Source organism: Taudactylus pleione, unplaced genomic scaffold, assembly GCF_031769625.1.
Source record: "Taudactylus pleione unplaced genomic scaffold, aTauple2 ptg000006l, whole genome shotgun sequence".
Taxonomy (NCBI): domain Eukaryota; kingdom Metazoa; phylum Chordata; class Amphibia; order Anura; family Myobatrachidae; genus Taudactylus; species Taudactylus pleione.
In genome coordinates, this window is record NW_028284409.1 from 10,187,690 (window position 1) to 10,208,703 (window position 21,014).

Consider the following 21,014-nt stretch of genomic DNA (forward strand, 5'->3'; position numbering starts at 1 on the left):
GCACATAGGGTTTCAAAAATATGAGACTCTTTTACTAACATTGAATTTAGGTGTAGATCTTTGTATATTATATGACAGCGCTCTACTCCAATGTCTTTAATAGCATATAATATCATCTTGTTATCAATTGTAATAATGATTATTGTGTAGTTTATATATTCAGCATTTCATAACAACATAATTTATGTCCTTTCAGAGGTGTGGAGAAATCTCATTTGATAACCCTGAGCAGAATGCCAGATGTGTGCGCATGCTAGGTAAGTGGTCTTTATTATTCTATGGGGAATTTTTGGTATGGAGCCTCACCAATATATTTTTGGTTATTGTGGAATTATTAGTCAATGCATTGCTCAGTTCTTACTCGCAAAATAATCCTATTTCTGTTGGCTGGGAACACAAACTTAAAATATTTTTATATACTAAATACTCTTTCTATAAAAATGTATGTATAATAAAATTTGAATTATCCTGTGAAAATGATGTCAAAACTGTTTTTTTCATGCGTCTGAAGCTTGTTGAATATTGGGCTGCAAGATGTTTGTGGTTTGAATCCCAATTCCCATAAACCACGTGCAAATAGTTTCTTGGCGTCCGCTGTGCAGCAAGCATTGCAAGGACATCACAGCAACTACATTATTGGCATCAGGCAATGAAGCAAACATTGTAGGGAAATAAATGACTAATTATGACTTTAGCTGGATCTTACAAAATGTAATTTTCTGAAAGTTACTTTATTTTTCTTTTTATGGTTTATTCACAGAAATAGCTACAATATACAGTATGTATCAGACAAATCATTACTGGCTTTTGAGATGGCTAATGAGAAATATAAGGTTTTCTTGGTAACATGAAAACAGACTTTTAAGTGCTTTAGAGGCCTATTCGTCTTGGAGTTGCGGCGGTGGATACTTAACTACCGGAGCAATTCAGTATTGCTCCACTGCGGAGATGGCTGCTCCGAAAAGCAGCTGTCCCTGCGATCACTGAGACTGCTATAGAAGTGGCAGTGATACTTATAGATGAGTCCTCATACACCTAGTCTCAATATGCCATGCGGCCCAATATGTCTGGGGTGAGGTGTAGCATCTTTTTTGGGTGTTTCGCAGCTCAAATGTGCATCTTAGTCGGGACTTGGCGTGAAATAATCCATGGCCGCTGCATCATAGCATTTCAGATTCAGACTCAGTCGCACACAGATTTACAGGTGTTGCATATCAAATTAATCAGTGCAGTCTTCTGAAGCAGTTTTGTCGCATTGCGTTGCACCTGAGCCATACATTCGAGCAAAAAAGATGCATAAAAGTTGCACGACGCAATTTGAGTAGCACAGGCCCTGGTGAGCCAAGGAGGACTGTTTAGTGCGACTGCAGCAATAGTGTATTAGGACACATCTGTACCACACCCAATCCAGCCTTCTGCATAGCATGTCCTGAGAACACACGTGAGCATGGCCTTAGGGCACGAGGGGGGAGGCTGTGGAGGGATCCGATCAGATCCCTCTTCTCAAGCACAGACCTCTTTCCCATAGGAATAAGCGCTGAGTTCCGGGAACCAACGCCAACAAGTTCCCGCAGACAAACTCCAGTTTGCTGAATACTAGGTGGCCCCATCAGGCCACTAACAATGAATGTGTCCATTACTTAAAACATGCGAAAACTAGTGTTTAATATAACGGGTGCATACAGAATAATGAATAGGCCCCTTAGATATTTTTAAAGACATTTCAATAACCATTTAGAAATAAACTGACCACTTCAATTGGCATTTTTTTTATCTTGCGTGAACCAATGTATGTTACATTTTCAGTGTGTTGTATTGTTAAACATTATGGGGCAGATGATGAGTTGAATTATCATGACTTAACATACGCAAAATTTTTGTCCAGTAGGGAGGCTGCACCATATGTGTGCATGCAGATTTGCATGAATCAGACACTTACGTCTGGACAGGCAGAACAGAGGAGCTAAGGTGCAGAGTAATATAAGGGCGTTTTTGCATATTTGCTAATGGATGCAGACCGTCACAAAGACACATAAATGCCTGTGCACCCATAAGCATAGCTGGGGCTGGATGATGTGATCTCCAGCACTACCTAACTACTTGTGATTTGCAGATTTATCTCTGAAGCTGACTGGTGCATTTTTCATTGCTGTTATATAGGGTAGATTAAGTAGATTAAGTTGTTTAAGTACTCGTGTTATCTATATGCTACAATGCAGAGCTGTAACTAGACTTTTTGGAGCCCTGTGCCAGAAAAAGCATTGGCGCCCCCCTCATTTTTCAAAGGGACATAATGCACCCAAAAAAGGGCCATGGCCTCATGGGAAAGGGCCAGGGAAGAGATAGGAGAGGCCAGGAGATGCTGGGGATGAAATATGAGGAAGCTACAAGCAAGAATGATAATAAACAGAAATTTGACAGGCCCAAACAGCGCCCCCTGACCTGTGGTGCCCTGTGCAATGGCACTGGCCGCACTACCCTAAGCTTCGGCCCTGCTACAATGTGAGTGTGGTAAGATTTATATAGGGAAAACTAAACACCAATTAAAGTTACGGATATTTGAACATATACGAAATATCTTTCATAAAGTTAAAAACCATAGTGTACCACGATACTTTGTAGAATGGTGCAATTTGACCTGACTATATTCAACTTTAAAGCTATTGAGGAATTAAGGCTTGATGAGAGAAAGGGATACATTTTGAAACAGTTATTGAAACGTGAAACATTTTTCATATTCACATTAAATAGTTTAGCTCCGTTTGGTTTAAATGAAAACTACAATATCATTCTTTTTCTGCATGATTAGTTACTGTTGTCGGACGTATAATCCTGGTCGCAGCTCTTATTAGGTCCGGTCTGTCCTTACTGGCTGCAGATATTGATTTTGTGGTTTTAGCTATTTTTTTATTTGTAAGGAAACAAGGTCTATTGCTAGAAGATTCTAACTGGGAAATTGGCTCTATAAAGGCTGTATTTCATTATTAATTGGGTATTGGAGTCTGAGATTTTATCTAGTAGAGATAATAGGAGGGTTGATTAATATATATACACAGTTTAAAGACCTTGATTCTAAAAAAGCTTGCTGTAAAATAAATATGAAGTTGGATCAGGCTTGCCTACCCTCCCGATCTGGTCGGGAGCCTCCAGAATATCTGGTGCCACTCCCAACCCCCTGGAAAGGCAGGCAAGCCTCCCGGCTGCCGCCTGACTTGCACTGATCCTGGATGAATAAGTTTAATCATATGGTGGTAAATACTGTATGTTATTTTAACCTTTTTTAGCATAAATTCATACTTACAGATGTGTCGTCATACACTGCCAAATAGCCCATTTTTGCGCACCAAGTCCCATTCGATAAAGGGTCAAAAATGAACAAAGGCAGTATAAATCCTCGTAATTTATTGCTTCTCAATATGTACTAAAGGATTTTTACTTCTGTTTGGTTGCCCGTGCTAAATTATGGCTTGTGCTTAGGAGTCTATGACAGTGCTAAATGTTCCAGAAGTTACTAAAGTGATTATTCACTTACCGTCTGATGGTTTCTCCAGTGTTGGCTTTGCCTCATATTGCTACCGTTATCTTGCTCCTTCGTAGTGTGAGGCCAGGTCAGGCATCCACAGTGGCTGTGTGTGCGGCTGAGAGCTCACGTGGTAGTGGAAGAAAGATGACCTTGTAGAGCAATTTTGATTGGTGGATGGGTTGCGCACATGCGCACATGCCCATCAGGGAGTGCTTAGTGTCTTTGCACACACCAACGAGAGGGTGTCTTTTCGTTCACCCTCTGCAGCAGAAGCAATCTTAGTACAAATCGCGGAAGCCGACTCCTGCTTTGCACTGATAACAGGCGAAGAATGAGCGGCTTTAACATCACGATAAAGGAGTATTAGTACATCTACCCCTTTTGTATAAAATGACTAGCCTATATGGAAGCGGTATGAAATACCGCCGGCCGCATGGCCAGGAGTTCGAATCCTGGCAGCGGCAGGCAGACAAATGAAGAGATTCCGGCAGCGGCAGGCCGACAGCGCTGGAAATCCCGATCGTCCGTAGGTGAGTACTTACTAACCTAACCTAACCCCCCTAACCCTAACCCTCCTTAGGGGTGCCTATCCCTAACCTCCCCCCCTGTGCCTAACCCTAACCCCCCCTATGCACTTTTGACTTATAATTAGGCTTTAGCATGCCATGTTTTCAGGATTCCCTTTTCAGGAACCACCTGCTCCTGGGTGTGGTATAACTAATCAACATTCAGAATGTTGACACCAGAATGTCAACAGGTTCAGAATTTCGACATTCAGAATGTCAATACCAGAATGTCAACAGGTTCAGAATTTTGACAGTCAGAATGTCGACAAGGACATTAGGTCGACAACCAATATGTCTACATACATTTAGGTTGACATAGTTAAAATGCTCACACGTTCAAAATGTCAACATATTTTTTTACTTATTTTAGCCTTATCCTAAACTTAACCAAAACCTTAACCCTAAACCTAACCCTAACCCTTAAAATAAAAAAAACAGAATGAAAGACCTGATATTTGTAGGTGCAGGATCTTGGGTGCGAATGGACCTCTCCACTACGTTCCATAAATACTCATTTGGTGTCATTTCTGGGAAACTTGGTGGCCACACTATTCGTTGTAACTTTCCAGAATGCTCCAAAAAACAATTCTGAACAACTTGGGACTGATGACACAGTGAATTATACTGCTGAAACATCCCATTTGAAGGGCTGCAAATGGTTGTCAAGTAATGCAGTGTAGTGGTTACTGGTCAATTACATGTTCAGGAGGACCAACGGACTCAACCCATGCTACGTGAAAACTCCCCACACAATTATGGAACCAACACCACCAGCCTGCATGGTGCCTTATTGACAACTGAGGTCCATGGCCTCATGGGGTCTGCACCACACCTGAATCCTACCATCAGCCCGAAACAACTGTAACCATGACTCATCGGACCACGCCACATGTTTTGGGTCCTCCAGGGTCCAATTAGTGATGTCATAAGTCCATATGAGGCACTGCGTTTGGTGTTGTAGTGTTAACACTCTGGTGGGTCTTCTCCTTCCATATTTCATGGAAGCTAAAGAATCCTGCACTGACCTGCTGGATATGCGCCTGGTACCTCCTGCATTGAATGTGGATGTGATTTGAGCCAGTGTCGCTTGTCTGTTACCACAGATAATTCTGGCCAGATGCCACTGGTCACGATTATTAAGCACCCGTGTTTGGCCACTGCGCTGTTCAAGGTGGGTGGTAGTGCCTTCTATGAGGTATTCCCAATACACATGTGACTCAGCAGATCGAGGAAAGTTGATTGTCCGCACAACTTCGTAAATGGAGTGTCCTATCTGTCGGGCACCCACTATTTCCAAGACGTCACAGTATGGTGAAACCACCTACCATTACCTTTAAATACTGCTATCCCATGACTTTTGGCACTTCAGTGTATATATATATATATATATATATATATAAATATATATATATATATTTATATATGTATATATATGTAGAAATATTTCAATATACAGTAAACCATACTCCGCACCCCTCCTATCCCTGCATTTGCCCCTATTTAGGTACGTATCTAAGTTAATTTTAAGCGTATTTGTTTTTTGTTATTATTGTTTTTTATTTTATTTATTTTTTTATATCAATTACAACAATGTGTTCCAGGGGAATATTATATAATATTGGGAGTTACAACACTGTAACATTCTGCAACATTTGTTTTATTTAGAAGGTGATTCATAAAACTGAATGCTCAAACTCCTATTTCAATCAACATATAACACATATTAGATGCATTAAAAAATAGCTTATAATTTGCTAATAATGTAACACAGGTTTGCTGCTGTGTTTTATATTCTTGTCTGTGCAGAAGGAAGAGGTGGATTTAATGTGTGTATGGGTTTCTGACGTCAGTAAAGGAATGTGGGAATCTAGTGCTTCCCACATTGTTAGCGCAGAGCAGATACAAGCAGCAGGCTCAGACTCCTGCCTAATGAAGAGGCCTTTGTGCTTCATTGCTGCCCTTGCAGTGAACTGATGTCAGTGGGCTGTTGTTTAATTGTTATCCTCTCTGGCACTGAGAAAAACTGCAATACCTCCTACAACTAAGATAACATCATGATTTTATTATTGATTAATTGTAGTTATTGCAATGTCGCTGTTATAGTTTCTTATTGACTTTAATAATTAGTAGCAATACATTCGGGCAAAGCTCTATGTGGTTAATAATCAGATATGACTCTCCAAAAGGACCAGGGTCTACTAGAAAATGACATGTACAAGGTGTAAGTCAGTGACCTAATCATAGGGATTTTTCACATAGAACATATCCCCTGCAAACAGAACTGTAGTGCTGCATTGTGTGTAAAGTTATGTATTGTACACCGTCATAACCAGACCTTCATGAGATAAAGGGTTTTCTCTATGTGACAATAAAGAGAATAACAAAAACAAGAACTGTAAATGTAAATGCATATGTACAGAGAATAGACCTCGATATTCAAGGTGGTTACATTAAGGTTTAGCTCCCGATATATGAGCTTTGTGAGATTACTAAGAAGAAAGACATTTGTACTGGTAGTGCTGCTTCTGTGTCATATGTTTTGTTGTTTCAAGTTGTAGATACAAGTAAATTGCCCCAGGATGGGGACAGCGTCATCATGATGTGTTTTGTCATTTGTGAATACTCTTCAGGTGCTTCTAAATAAACATAACTGGTCACTCTCACTTTATAGCAGCTTTTGGATTTTGATTTAATCCACAATTGTAACCCTACAGTATACTAAGCATTTAATTCAAACACACGTTCAGAAGATTTGCTTTGAGAATCCTCTACAGGAAAATGGCAAATTGGTAAAACTGATCCAAAAGATATTTACATTTAATTTATTTATATTGCTGTAAATTACTTTGATGTTAATTCCTCCCTACAATCTGCCAATTTAATACACTGACATCTGGTGCATGAAAAGTTCTAATTTATGACGATTACGAAGTAACACAAATATACTAGAGTAGACGGTGGTAGTACAAAAGCAAATTTATGAAGTCTGGAAAGAATAATACAACAGGAAATGTGAAAATTAATGTGAAAGGTGGGTATTTGGTATTGTAGGATTTCAGTAACTAGCATTTTAATTAATCTGACACTAATGTACTCAAAACTTTATTTAGAAGGCAGGCAATCATATTCCTGCATACTGGATGTTATTCTCAATATCTGATCCTTGTGGGACACAGCATATTCCATTTGTACTAGATCCCACAATGTCTGATGGCAGCCCTATACCATACCTCCCAACATTTGGGAGGGGGAAGTTGGTACTTAGTGTGTGCGCTGAAGGTGCATGGCTGGGCATGCCCACATTGGTTGGCAAGCTGGGGTGCCAGTGATTCCTGAGCTGCTGGGCTGCCCTCAGCTTCTTCCTATATTGTTTAGATCAGAGCCATAGCTAGACTTTTTGAAGCGGGTGTGTGCCCACGTGTGTCTCTTTAGAATGAATGACTCACCAGAGAGCGTAGGAGAACATAATAAGACAGAAAGTGACCACATGCTGCAGGATCATTACAACAGTCCTTTCTCAGGGATATAGTCGGCATCCCTGCGTGCGGGATGTCGACGGTCCGAATACCAGCGCCGAAATTCCGCCACCAGTATCCTGACCACCGGCATCCCGAAAGTAAGTATCAGGGTGTTAGGGGGAGGCTAGGGTTAGGTAGCTGGGTTAGGGTTAGGCATTAAGGGGAGAGTAATGGTTAGGCACCAGGGAGGGAGGGTTAGGATTAGGGTGCGGGGAGGGGGAGGTTAGGTTTAGGCACTAAGGGGGAGGTTAGAGTTAGGCACCAGGGAGGGAGGGTTAGGATTAGGGTGCGAGAAGGGGGAGGTTAGGTTTAGGCACTAGGGGGGGAGGTTAGGGTTATGCACATTTCCTGTTGTATTATTCTTTCCAGACAGGGTAGGGGTTAGAGTAGAGGTTAGAAAAATGCTCACCGCTGTTCTCTATGGGTGTTGGAAAGCCGCTGTCAGTATTCTGACCAGCGGAATCCCTACAGCTGGGAGTTGATACCCAACCCTTTTCTCCATACATCCATATACAAAAAGGCATACGTAGAGTGTGCATAAAAACTGTCTTGAATGAGATATATAAGGGCAATGTTCCTGACTTCCAACATAAACTCCACCAAATAGAACCCAAAAATTAGCAAAGTCCCTGGTGACTCTGTATGAAAACCATATGGATGTATGCACAGCGCAACATTGCACATTTCTTGTTATGAAGGCAGCTGATGATGCCAGCATTGTGAGGTGTGATGGGTATAAACAGGCAGCTGGATGTTTCTTGGTTTATATCTGATGCTACTGGACAAGTGCCAACACAGATAGGGATCACCCTCTTTTCTGAGTTGAGGATCTGGAGATAACAAAGTAGATGAAAAGTAACCATGTTATATATCATCAAATGACTGTCGCTCTGCACATACGTCCATTTAATTGGACAGAGATTAAAAACCATGCCCGATGCATAACACTACAAGTCGGACAGCAGGCAGTGCTATTGCAGGAACCTAAGGAGGATCCTTATGACGTCCTACGCTGAAACAGGACAAGAGAAGAATATTTACATTTAACAAAGTGTTCAATGAAGCAGCTACCCAGGAGCATGTGTATCATTCTACATTGAAGAAGGTGGGTTGTGACCGGATGACCTCACTTCGCCAGGCGATCACAGAATATTTTTGATACCACTGGATCTTGGAATATTACAACCTGTTACTGATTCTGCCCACTTTGCAGTGGGCGTGTAACTTGCTGCCACCACCAAACTTCTACGATAGGCAATTAGAGCCGCTTACCTCCACCCAGGCTCCTACACTGGCACCTGGAACCCCTTCTCCCTGGCTCCTATGTCAGAACCTGGAACAGCTTACTTCTGGGTATGTGTGGGCACGCTGCTGTGACACTTCCTGGATAGTGTTAATTGACTTCCACTGGTCCCTCACTAAGGACCAGTCTCTGAAGCGTAGCTGGCAGAGGGCTTTACCTTGGAAACATTGGGCACAATTCAGAACAGCTGGAGAACGGAATAGCATTTTGTGCTATTACCTGTATTCTAGTGGTCACAGGATACATATGCAGTCAGCTTAAAGGCAAGATGTTTATTGCTCAGTGTCTTGAGAAAAAAAACACTTCCGCTTTCAGATGGTGCTTGAGGGATAATAAAGCAAACAGAAGTTCTTCTTGATGATCAAAAAGCTACACATTTTCATAGCATGCAGGCCCGTCTTTTATCTGGTTCAAATACACAATAGCACAGGGGGTAAAACTGTCCTGGGTCCTTAACTAATCAAGCTAAGTGCATGTGGTGGTCATGTCCGGTATATGCACACATTTTAACATTGTCCATTATGGACAATGGGGAGTGGTCACTCTTCTGTGCCTGAGACCACCTAAAGAGATAATCAACTACCAGGTACTGGCACATCTGGAGGGGGTGGTTGGTTCCCTCCAAAACTTACTTCCAGGATTCTGGCAGGGGAAACTGCTAACTCCTCTATCTGAAATCTGAGCTCCATGCACAGGCAGGCAAGATCCGCAGGCAGAGAGGTCCTAGCTGCAAAGGGGAAGCTCTTTGGAGCTCCCAGATAACAATTAGCCTGCTGTGTTGGCCAGTTCTCACTGCTCCTACTCATGCCACTTCCAGACATAAGGCTGCAGAGGAACACACTCCGATTCACTGGGAGGGGGACAGGGGAACTCAGCTGTCGACAGAGTGCTCCGGATCCCCTGGACCTCCATGGAAAAAAAGTGCACTTTAAATAGACATTTAAACCTTCTTACATTAAATATTTGTATCTGTAAACTGCTGGTCCTTTGCTAACACAGTCCTGCAATCCTGACTGCAGAGCTGCACATTAGCTTAAATGCACCACTTTCTATTTTAAAACATACACACACATTCCTTCACCTTTTAAATATGCTGGTCTCAGTTCCTAGCGATGGAACTTGCTATACCTAAGCCTTACACTGCAGCCTGGGATTTAGCACTCCCACCTGCAATGATGCGTCTTGCCACCGGCTAAAACTGGCTAATACATTTACCGCAGCTGGAGTTAATACACCTAGCGCCACAGCTGCCTGACTTAGATCAATGCTGCGTTGCATGCTTGACCAAAACATTATTAAATATACATTTACAGTATATGTAGGTAGTAAGATAGTTCATATGAATTTGGTGCTGCAGCACAAGGTACTGGTATTAACCCTCTCAGTGGCACAGCTGTCTGTTGACCATGTGGTTCGGATCTCCGGTAACATGGGTGTTATAATTTCCAGGTAAAATGCCCAACAGGCACATGGAAGACATTTACTATGATGAGTAAGGATGGTGAGCCCGGAGTAATATTTCACACCTAAAAAACCTGTTGAAGGCCATTGAGACTGGAAGGAGAAATAACTTCTCTGTGTCATTAATCTATGCTGAGATCTACAATGAAGCTGTCAGGGATCTGCTAAGAACTTCTTCTGGGTCTTTGTCCCGCAGAGAGGTCCCTATGACAATATTTACCAAAATAGGCCCGTATTCAATAAGTTTCGCACCCGCGATACTTTTTTGCCTGCCTGACTTTTCGCCTACAGTATATCGCGTGTCTTGGGTGCAGGAAACTTTTCGCGCGCGTCCCCGCGATTCCCCGTATTCAAGTTGAAAGTACGCGAAAACAGCACCCGCTGAAACTTGAACAGGCGGAAAGTCCTCTCCAAAATGGGTTAATCAGCCTGACACCCCCCCCAAAAGATGCACTGGTATGGGGGATCACTATGGATACCCCCGAATTGGCCTGCTGAAGGTCTTTGGTGTATTTAAATGGTCTCAATAGGTGCTGTTTTGCGTGTTTGCTTAAGGGGTGAAGAACAGCATTTAGATTTGTTTTTTTGTGAAAACAACTTGTCCCAGCAAATTTTGGGTACCTGAAAATGGGGGGTAGCATATTTTAAAGTTGCTAAAGTTAAATTAAAAAAATTGTGACAAATCCACCTGCCGCAAGCACCAGCAAAGTAAAAAAACACCTGTGGCATACTTGGGGGTCCCCCTGAGTCTATTTAGCTAGTTTTTAAGTTTGTCCCCCAACTTTGAACGTTTTTGCCTCCAAAATGAAAGTACTTTTTTGGGGTGTTCTAAAGTGTTTTTTTTATTTTTTTTTTGACACAGTTTACCTTTGGGGGACTGTCTTAAACCTGCACGGGGGTTCCCGCAATGTTGCACCCCAAAACCCCAATTCTGCACTTTTTTCCGCCTGCAAATCATAGGCGAAACTTTTTTGCTGGGTCCATTGCATTGACTGCCTGTCTAGGCGAAAAGTAATTGAAATTGAATACAGCGAAAAGTTTTCGCCTGGTGAAATGACGTCATCCACGTTACTTTGTAGCCGAAACTGACTTTTCGCTTCAAATTTAATACAGGCCATAGAAGGGATTGCTGAATTCTTTTCTAGCAGTCTTGAAGAGGCCATGGCTTCGCTGAAGAAGGGAAGTAAGTGGCACTATGAAGCAGCCACGGGCGCCAATAAGAATTCTTTCCACTCCCATACAGTGTTACAGGTCACCACAAAGCAGACGGGCAATGATGGAGTATGCACAGGCAGGCTGTACATGGTAGACCTGGGGGGACCAGAATGAGCAAGCCAGACTAAGAACAGTGGCCAGACGATGAAAGAAGGTGGCTACATCAACTGCTCCCTTCTCGACCTTAGAAATTGCATCATGGCGCTATGTGAGAGACCCGGCAGCCATATCAATTTTTGGGACAGCAAGTTGAAATGGCTGTTAAAGGGTGCTCTGAGTGGCAACAGCAGGACAGTCATGATTGCACACATCAGCCCTGCGAAAGGAGCAGTGAAGTGCTTCGGGAAGACAGCTGATTTTCAGATCAGCTGTCTCCACACCTGGGCAATGAATTGCTCCGGCACCCAAGTCAAGATGGGTTGTTAATTATCGGGGTCCGATAATTAACATAATGAATAGACCCCCCTATATATGTGAATGCTTATGCTCAGTGTGTCTGCGACAGGACAGCTAGTATCTATGATGTCACCTTTTTATATTTACCAATATTGCATTCCTGTGTTTTTGTTTTATTTTGTACAGTTGTAAAATTGAAAGAAAAGATACAGTTTATTTAAGAATTGTAAAAAATATTGAAAACCCTTTATACATTACAAAATGCTTAATTTTCCAGAGATGGGGATAGCAGAAGTATCATGGTGATACAAGTGCTGCTGAGATGTTTGTTAAATTAGATTTAGAATTGGGAAGCTCCCGTGGTGCCATTGCCAGGGATATCACTAGAGATAACAAAGTTACTGTGGCCGGTAAGCCCTTTCCTAAATGGAGAAAATGAGTCGTCCCAAGTAAAAACTTCTGTTTCACAATAGAACTTTTCACCTTTTCACGAAAATGTTTTTTTGACACAAATCTCCTTTATGAGATGTATCCTGTAAATAGGTAGGATGTGGAACCTTTCACCCAGAAATGTTGGCAGCATAACCCTAATCCTAACCTTACCCTAACTGCAGCCTAATCCAGTGCTTAAAGTGGTCCTGGAGAAGTGGTGGGACTCACCACACCCCCCCCCCCCCCCCCTTGGAGGGCGTAGTCTCAAAAGAAAGGGGCGTGGTCACACAGTAGTATCCCTAATTCAAATGGCACCACACAGTAGCAGAAACTTATTCACATTACACCGCACATAGGGCCTGATTCAGAGCCGTTCGCTATTTGTGGTCGTTCGTTCAAAAACAAGGGGTGGCTATTCAAATGATCCGTTCGCACATTGCAGTCTGTTCCCACCTCTAAGTCTGAACGAGCGAGCAAAACATACGCTCGTTTATTTGATAAAAACGCCCCCTGGCCGCACGCACCATACGTCATGTCCGCTATTTATTAGATTAATCGAGTACATCGTACAGCGTATGAACTGCTCGCTATTCTTGTGGTTGGTGTTTTCAACCGCTATTTTGCGAGCAGTTCTGAGTTAAAAAAAACCAAGTGACGTGGTCAATGACGCTGCTGTATTAATTATGCACTCCCTTAAAACGCCCGTTTTGACCTTTAAGCACGCCTGCGTTCGGATCTCCACTCCCCGTTTTCAAGCACCTTCCCCTGTTACCACCCACATACGCCTCATTCTGTCACTCAAAATAGCAGGCCCTCGCTATATTGCGTACCAACGATTTTCGGCCGCACTGACTGGTTCGCGCATGCGTACTAAAAACCGTACGCATGCGCAGATGTGCGAACATCGCTCGGAACAAGCGTACTGCCGCTAGCGAGTGGCTCTGAATGAGGGCCATAGTGCCCCTGATTCACATTACACCACATAGTAGTGTCCCTTATTCATGTTATGATACAAAGCAGTGCCCCTTATACACAATGCCTACAGTAGTAGTGCCGCTAATACACATACTGCCCACAGTAGTAGTGCCCCTTATACAATGCCCACAGCAGTAGTGCCCCTTACACATAATGCCCACAGCAGTAGTGTTCCTTATGCAATGGCCACTGTAGTGGTTCCCCTTATGCAGTGCCCCCAGTAGTGGTGCCCCTTATGCAGTACCCCCAGTTGTGGTGCCCCTTATGCAGTGCCCACAGTGGTAGTGCCCCTTATGCAGTGCTCACAGTGGTAGTGCCCCTTATGCAGAGCTCACAGGGGGTGCCCCTTAAGCAGTGCCCCCAGGAGTGGCACCCCCCATTGCAATGGCCCCAGTAGTAATACCCTTGTAGTAATGCCCTCTGTAGAAGTGCTCCGGCAGTAGTGCCCACTGCCCCCTGTAGTAATGCCCCCAATAGAAATGTCCCCTGCAGTAATGTCCACTGTAGTAATGCCTACAGTGGTAATGCCCCCCGTAGTAGTGCCCCCAATAGTAATGCCCCCTTTAGAATTAATGCCCACTGTAGTAATTCCCCCTGCAGTAATGCCCTCAATAGTAATGTCCCCTGCAGTAATGCCCCTAATAGTAATGCCCCCTGTAGAAATAATGCCCCCTGTAGTAATGCCTCCAATAGAAATGTCCCCTACAGTAATGCCCCTTGTAGTAGTGCACCTAATAGTAATGCCCCCTTTAGAAGTAATGCCCCCTTTAAAAGTAATGCCCCCTGTAGTAATGCCCCCTGTAAAAGTAATTCCCCCTGCAGTAATGCCCCTTGTAGTAATGCCCCCAGCAGTAATGCCCCCTGTAATAGTGCCCCTTGCAGTAATTCCGCCCTGCAATAGTGCCCCCTGCAGTAATGCCCCCTGTAATAGTGCCCCCCAAGTAATGCCCCCCAAGTAATAGTGCCCCCTGCAGTAATGCCCCTGTAATAGTGCCCCCTGCAGTAATGCCCCCTTTAATAGTGGCCCCTGCAGTAATGCACCCTGTAATAGTGCCCCCTACAGTAATGTAGTAGTAACTAGATGTAGCTATCTCTATTTACAGATACAGCCAAATTACATGCGACTCTGAGTCAGCACCATATTATTTTGTTCTGATTACGTATATCGCATACTTGCAAACATTTTAAAGAACAATTCCAGAGCACTTCGCTGCTGTGTAGCCATGCAGATTAGCCGTAATATTGAACCCATCTTGCTGAATGCCCAAAGCAACCAATCAGCTTCTACAGTAAAGGTGCGTACACACTACACGATATGCTCCCTGAGCGATATCGTGTAGTGTGTCCCCGGCAGGCTGTGCTCAATGTCGTTCATGACATTGAGCACAGCCGCTGAACGATATCGTTCAGCGCCGGGCTCTCTCCCCCATTCCCCAACATGCAGCAACCTGACGAGGTCGTCAGATTGTGCTGCATGTTCAGGCGATGGACAATGTCGGAAACGACCAGCGGGAGTGTGCATCGCTGGTCGTTTCCGACATAAAAGTGCACGATTTGTGCACGATTACTGAGCGATTGCACGATTACGATGTCATAATTGTGCAGTCGCTCAGTAATATCGCCCCGTGGGTACCCACCATAACTTTCATTTTAAAGACTGTGTTAGATAAATGATAGAAGCTGATTGGTTGCTTTGAGCAACTTTTTCACTTTATCTCTCTCTAAGGCTTGATACATCTCTCTAAAATGACGGGAGTAGCAACTTTGTCTCCTCTGTGAAGTAATCTATCATGCCTTTCTGCCAATATTACCATCTGCCACAGCATGGGCCATTTTCACACTATAGGACCAATTCTGTCCTAGAACATAATGCGGGCCCTTAGGTCATACATACTGTAGGTGATGTGCAACTGCATCAAGTGTTATCATTTCGGGTGATTGCCACCCCAAAAGCATTCAAAAGAGGTCTGGCCCAGGGGTTCATGCCCCTCTGCCCCAGTGCAGCTGTGATATCACTTTGACATGTATGATGTAAGTCCAAAAAACATACATATGTATATATCCTCCAACTTTGAAGCACTGGAAATTGGGACAGGGGACATGGAAACATTGTGATGGTGGAGTGGCCAAATCGAGATAGGGTTGTGCCAACTCCAGGGCATGTGCCAGGCACTTTTGAAGCATTGGTTTTCCCTTATACCCCCAGTTGCTATTTGCTGTAGGAATAAGGTAATGCATAGATTATCATTCTCTGGTAATATGAGCTGGCGTGTCAGTCTTGGTGAAAGTGTTTGTGTGTCAGTCTATAACAGTTTGGTTCTATGAAATTTTTCTTTAACTAAATCATATGTATTAGAGCAGTGGTGTCAAACTCGGGCCCTTCAGCTTTTGTGGGACTACATATCCCAGTATGCCCTGCCAGTTTTAGCATGCCTCAATAGCAAAACTGTGGCACTGCATGCTGGCATGTGCAGTTCCACTGCAGCTGGAGGGCCCGAGTTTAACACCACTGTATTAGAGGAATAATGTATCCCAACTTTAAGTTAATATTTTTAGTAATGGGTACGTCCAAGTTTTTGAATCTGTATGACTGGTCATGGAACTTATTAATGACTTCTAATATCTTCATAATTTACAGTAAGTGATAGACCATTACCATATTTCCCAACATTTAAAATTCCTAATGGGAACATGGCCACAAACCTCTGAAAAGGGGTGCTTAGCATGTCTCAATATGGGCATGTGTACAGCCCCAGACCTCTTGCCTTAAAATCGCCTTTGATATATAGTATGCGGTACAACATCCTCACTTTTAAAATATCTTATTAAAGTAAACTCTACCCTACAGTACAATGGTTGTATGATATACATTCAGGTGCATAAATATTGGGACATTGACAGAATTTTCATATTTTGGCCTCTATTCACCACCACAATGGCTTTGAAATGAAACAAACAAGATGTGCTTTAACTGCAGACTTTCAGATTTAATTTGAGGATAAATTCATCCAAATCAGGTGAACGGTGTAGGAATTACAACGGTTTCTATATGTGCCTCCCACTTTTTAAGGGGCCACTTTTTAAGCATTCTATACAGTGCTAGTAATACAACACTGTATAGAATGCTTATAGATATTGAAAGATGATAAGGCACACAGTCACCTGATCAGTATTAGAAGCGTCTCTGCTAATTAGGGATATGCTGTCTGCATAAAATGCATTTTAGAATGAATGTTACCATTTATTTCTATTCAGCAGGAAACCAAAATGTTAAAGTAATAAGATTTAGACAGTAATTGGCAAGAAAGAATGCAGTGGCAGCAAGTTTGTGGGTCTAAATGACCCAGATCCAGACCACACGTTATTATGGATGGAATATAATGGTTATTGGATGCGGCTAGAAAAGTGTGGGGTTAGGTAAGGATAATAGTGTAGGAGGGGAAGTGCATAAAGCAGAAATGACATAAGAGAAATAATGATTTTAAGGACATTTTCCTTAAATAACGTTATTTTAGTATTCATGATGACACTTAGCACAGGAGATATCACTGATATCTCCTTGCTAAGTTCCCCTGCGTTCATTTCCACACTCCCCATACATTAGAATACATTGGAAATTATAGTATTCATCAAATTCCTAAAATTATGTATTTTCGGAATTTGCTGGAGCTTCTATCCGCCACTGTGAGGTGGCGAATAGCAGATGACACTTACCTGCGGTCAGCTGGACAGGTCCCCAGCAGCTCCCTCCGGCGCTGTGGTCCCTCCTCTGGCTCCGGTGGTTGCTCTCACACTGTGGGCCTGATTCAGAGCTGAACGCTCTGACCTGAGCGCTCGCTCTGAATCAGGGCCCTCCTACCTTTTTTTGGAGCGTCCACAGCATATGCGAGCGTCCATGATGATGGTTGCGATGGTCTTCACCATCGCGACCATCGGGCTTGCGACGGAGACCCTGCGGTAGGATCTCGCTGCCGCAAGCCCTGGAGTGATTTTGGCTCTATCAGAGCCAAAATCACTCCCACTGACATCACTAGTGATGTCAGTGGGGCTGGCTTGAGACGATAGGCGTTCCCATGGGAACGCCTCCGTCTGGCAGGCACGCCCCCGGCACGCCCACCAAAGGGGGCGTGCTGTCAATCAACATCGACAGCACTCCCCCTTTGGTGCGAGACCCGGAGCGATGGAGAGCCCATCCCTCTGTCGTGAGCATGCGCAGTGGGGGAACATCGACGACTTGCGAGCGTACTGCCACTCACAAGTGGGTCTGAATGACCCCCTGTGTTCTCCCAGTAGAACACAATAAAGTTTAGAAAAAAAAAATAAACGTTTTTTTTTTTTTTTTCTAAACAGTACTGTGATGTGCTAGGAGACCACGTGTCAGACCAGCAGGACCGAGCCAGAGGCTGCTGCACGGCAGGTAAGTGCGGGACGGGGGGGAGGTGAGCGGAGGGGGGAGGGGGAGCACACAAACTTACCGCCGCTGTAGGCAATGCTGTGCATGCGCTGGGTTTACGAATGTAACAGCGCATGTGCAGCACTGTTTCCAGCTGCGGTAAGTTAGAGCAGGCAGGGATAACTATCTATTTCCCGAAAAGCTGACATCGCAAAATGACAGCTTTTCGGAATAGATACTGATGGAGAGGAGGAATGATGAATTCCTGCGGTAATTAGGTAGAACTCCATGCGAGTTCTAAACTTAATTACCTCCATCAAATTTTAAGGTATTATGAATAGGCCCCTCAGTCACATTTCTTAGTAGAATACATAATAAACAGGGTTCCAATCACCAGTAAATTTATTGACAGTCTGTCAAAAACAAAATCTATTTTTCCATTAGGAAAAATTGACCATTACTGTACTATAGAGACAGAAAGTACCAATCCTGTAATATTCTGTAGATGGAGAGATTTTACTATAACAGAGGTAGTTAATGTCTGCATAAACGTGAAGGAAAATCTTCTACTAATGTCTGGGGCCTGTAGAACTTGAACTGAACAATGGGCCTGATTCAGTAAGGATCGCAACTGCGATTACACACGCATTTGGCCAATTGTTGCGTTCTGCGCATGGGTCTGCGTAGATGGGTCTACTACGCAGACACATCGCAGAGTGATTGACAGGAAGTACCGTTTGGGGTGGTGACGAAGGGTGGTCTGGGAAACACAGACATGCCAGTGCATTTGAACGGCATTGTAGGGGCGTGCATAAATTAGCCACTGCGATGCCATATGCAGCTTGGGCTTGCACTCTGTGTGATGAAGTTAGCAATTCCTAAGTAAGGTCAGAGATTGTGCAAGTGTGCGTGAGGCTGCGATTGTACTCTATGTTACCGATGGTTTTGCAGTCTTGCTAAGTATTACGGATGTGTGTAAGGTAAGGTGGGCGTCCTTATGTTGTGCTGCGACAGCATAGCGATCGCAGAGGATTAGCATATCTTCGCAGTGAGACTGCGTGCGTAATCTCTAATGCAATCACAGTTGTGATCCATACTGAATCAGGCCCAGTATACAGACCAAAGATCTGAAAATGCAGCTTCAGCGGCATCCTGGTCATAGGCTTCACCGGAAACTTTCTGATTGGCCGACTAGTCATGGGACAACTGACAACTCTGTTTCCTGGTTTATATTCTTTTAATATTATTATTATTATTATTAATAATATTCATATTCTTCTCTAATGAACAGACCCATGGTATGGTTATAATCGTGGCAGTTTTGGGACAGGATGTATTAAACGCTGTAAAAACCCAGAAATGCCGTTTGGGGGGTTTACTGCATCTCTCAGATGTGCTTCGTCCCCCCTGAGAAGGATCGAAGGATCCAATCGGATCTCTCCCATCACCCCCCCCCCCCCCGCTGCCCAAGGCCTTCTGCGCTTGCGCATGGGCAGAAGGATGCCAGAGGGACTTCTGGGTGTACCCTGACGCCATCAGTTACTATCCACATGGACATAGAGTGGGAATAATAACCTGTAGCGAGCAAAGCAAGCCACCGTACCTGAAGTGTGTCGAGCGAACAAGGGTGCAAATTTCGACTATTGGTGGCCAGATACTAGTTGAGATAAAATAATGGTGCTGTAAGGGCATGGAAACGCACTTCCACCCTCACTCCATGTCATGTCTGGTACTTTCACTGAAGGGGATCTATAAACATCAGGTTTTTTTGGCGATGCTCCTAGTTAAATTATTATTATTTATAAGTGTGTGTTTATTTTATATACAGTATTTATTGTAATCTTAGGGGTAAAGTGAGAGTTTTTAGAAGTGGAGATGTTGCCCATAGCAACCAATCAGATTCTGCTTAACATTTAACCTGCTCCCAGTACCCGGTGCAGGCCATGCTCCCTCTATATGATGTCACATGGAGGGCGCGTGGACTGGAACGTGCTTCGGGAGCGGGTGATACAGCAATGCCCAGAGCATTCTCAGGATGTAACCGTCTCGAGCCTCCTAAGGAAGCTCCAGGCAGCACTACTGCAGAGATTCTGGCAGCAGGGTGCCGTTACAGGCACCCTGCTATCCAGATGCAGGAGATGTGGGTAAGCGGTGGTGCCGCCCGCAGCGCTGCACTCTGTGCGGCCGCACCACTCGCACACCAATAGTTACAGCCCTGCATTTAACTATCACCTTCTAGAAGATATTAGCTAGAAACTGATTGGTTGCTATGGGAAACATCTCCACTTCCAAAAACTCTGACTTTAGTAAATGTAACCCTTAATGTGAAATTGCTAATTTTATGCTTCATATCTTCATGCAGAGTTCCAAACTCTGCTTTCACAGTCCAGGTTTTAAGAATATTCTGCTTGAGCACAGGTGACTAAAATAGTACCTCCATAAGTTTGATTTAACCATCTGGGCTCAAGCATGGATATCCTTAAACCCTGGACTGTAAGGTACTGGGGATCTGAATGGAGCCCTTCCCTGCAATGTGCTCAGAGTGAGGAGACCGCATCAGCGGTCTCTTCACTCCCCCTCGGGAGTCTTGTGGATGAGCAGTCTATGGACATTGTTGGGTAGGGCTCCTCTAGAATACTTTCCCAGTAATTTTTGCGAAAAGTAGCCCATAGGCATAAGCTGCGGAGGCCAAATTACGGAAGCTTTGCATTCCGGATCTTGCTAAATTTGACACCATCACATTCCCCATAGACACCTATGGGGGTTTGCGGCAGATATCATAAATACATCTGGGGAATACTTAATATTTGCGGGTATCTCCCAAAAACATGTGTTTTAATGATATATAGGCCCCTTAATAATTGAAAATTGTGCTTACCTGGCATCCTTAGTTTAATTTATGTGGTGTTGAACATGGTTGATCCTCTGTTCAGTCTTGCCTCTTTTGATCGCCAGCCAGCAGCCATTGGGTGAGGCTGCAGAGGCATGCATAAAGTGGGAAGAGACACAAATATGGAAAAGCACATACAGTATGGGAAAAAGGGACAGGGGCATAGATAGGCAGGGGGCAGTGGAAAAGGTATGGGGGCAAGGCACAGATGGGGAGGGTGGGAAGAATCGCAGATATGGGGAGAGGCAGAAGCACAAATATGAAGATGGAGCAGAGGCACAGATAGAGTGGTCAGAGGTACAGGAGAGAGCAAAGACACTATATGGGGAAGGGGCACAGGAA

The 21,014-nt window shown here is 43.8% G+C and overlaps 1 protein-coding gene and 1 pseudogene across 2 annotated transcripts in view; both read left to right on the forward strand.

Annotated features, from left to right (window-relative positions):
• The window catches only part of PDE7B (phosphodiesterase 7B), a 540,312-nt gene that overhangs the window by 264,492 nt on the left and 254,806 nt on the right, over positions 1-21,014 (forward strand). For both annotated transcript variants that reach the window (XM_088452442.1, XM_088452449.1), the window contains exon 2: positions 197-257. The gene's annotated coding sequence lies outside the window, so the exon portion shown is untranslated. The remainder of the gene's footprint in view (positions 1-196; positions 258-21,014) is intronic.
• On the forward strand, positions 8,486-12,012 carry LOC148543064 (kinesin-like protein KIF19; annotated as a pseudogene).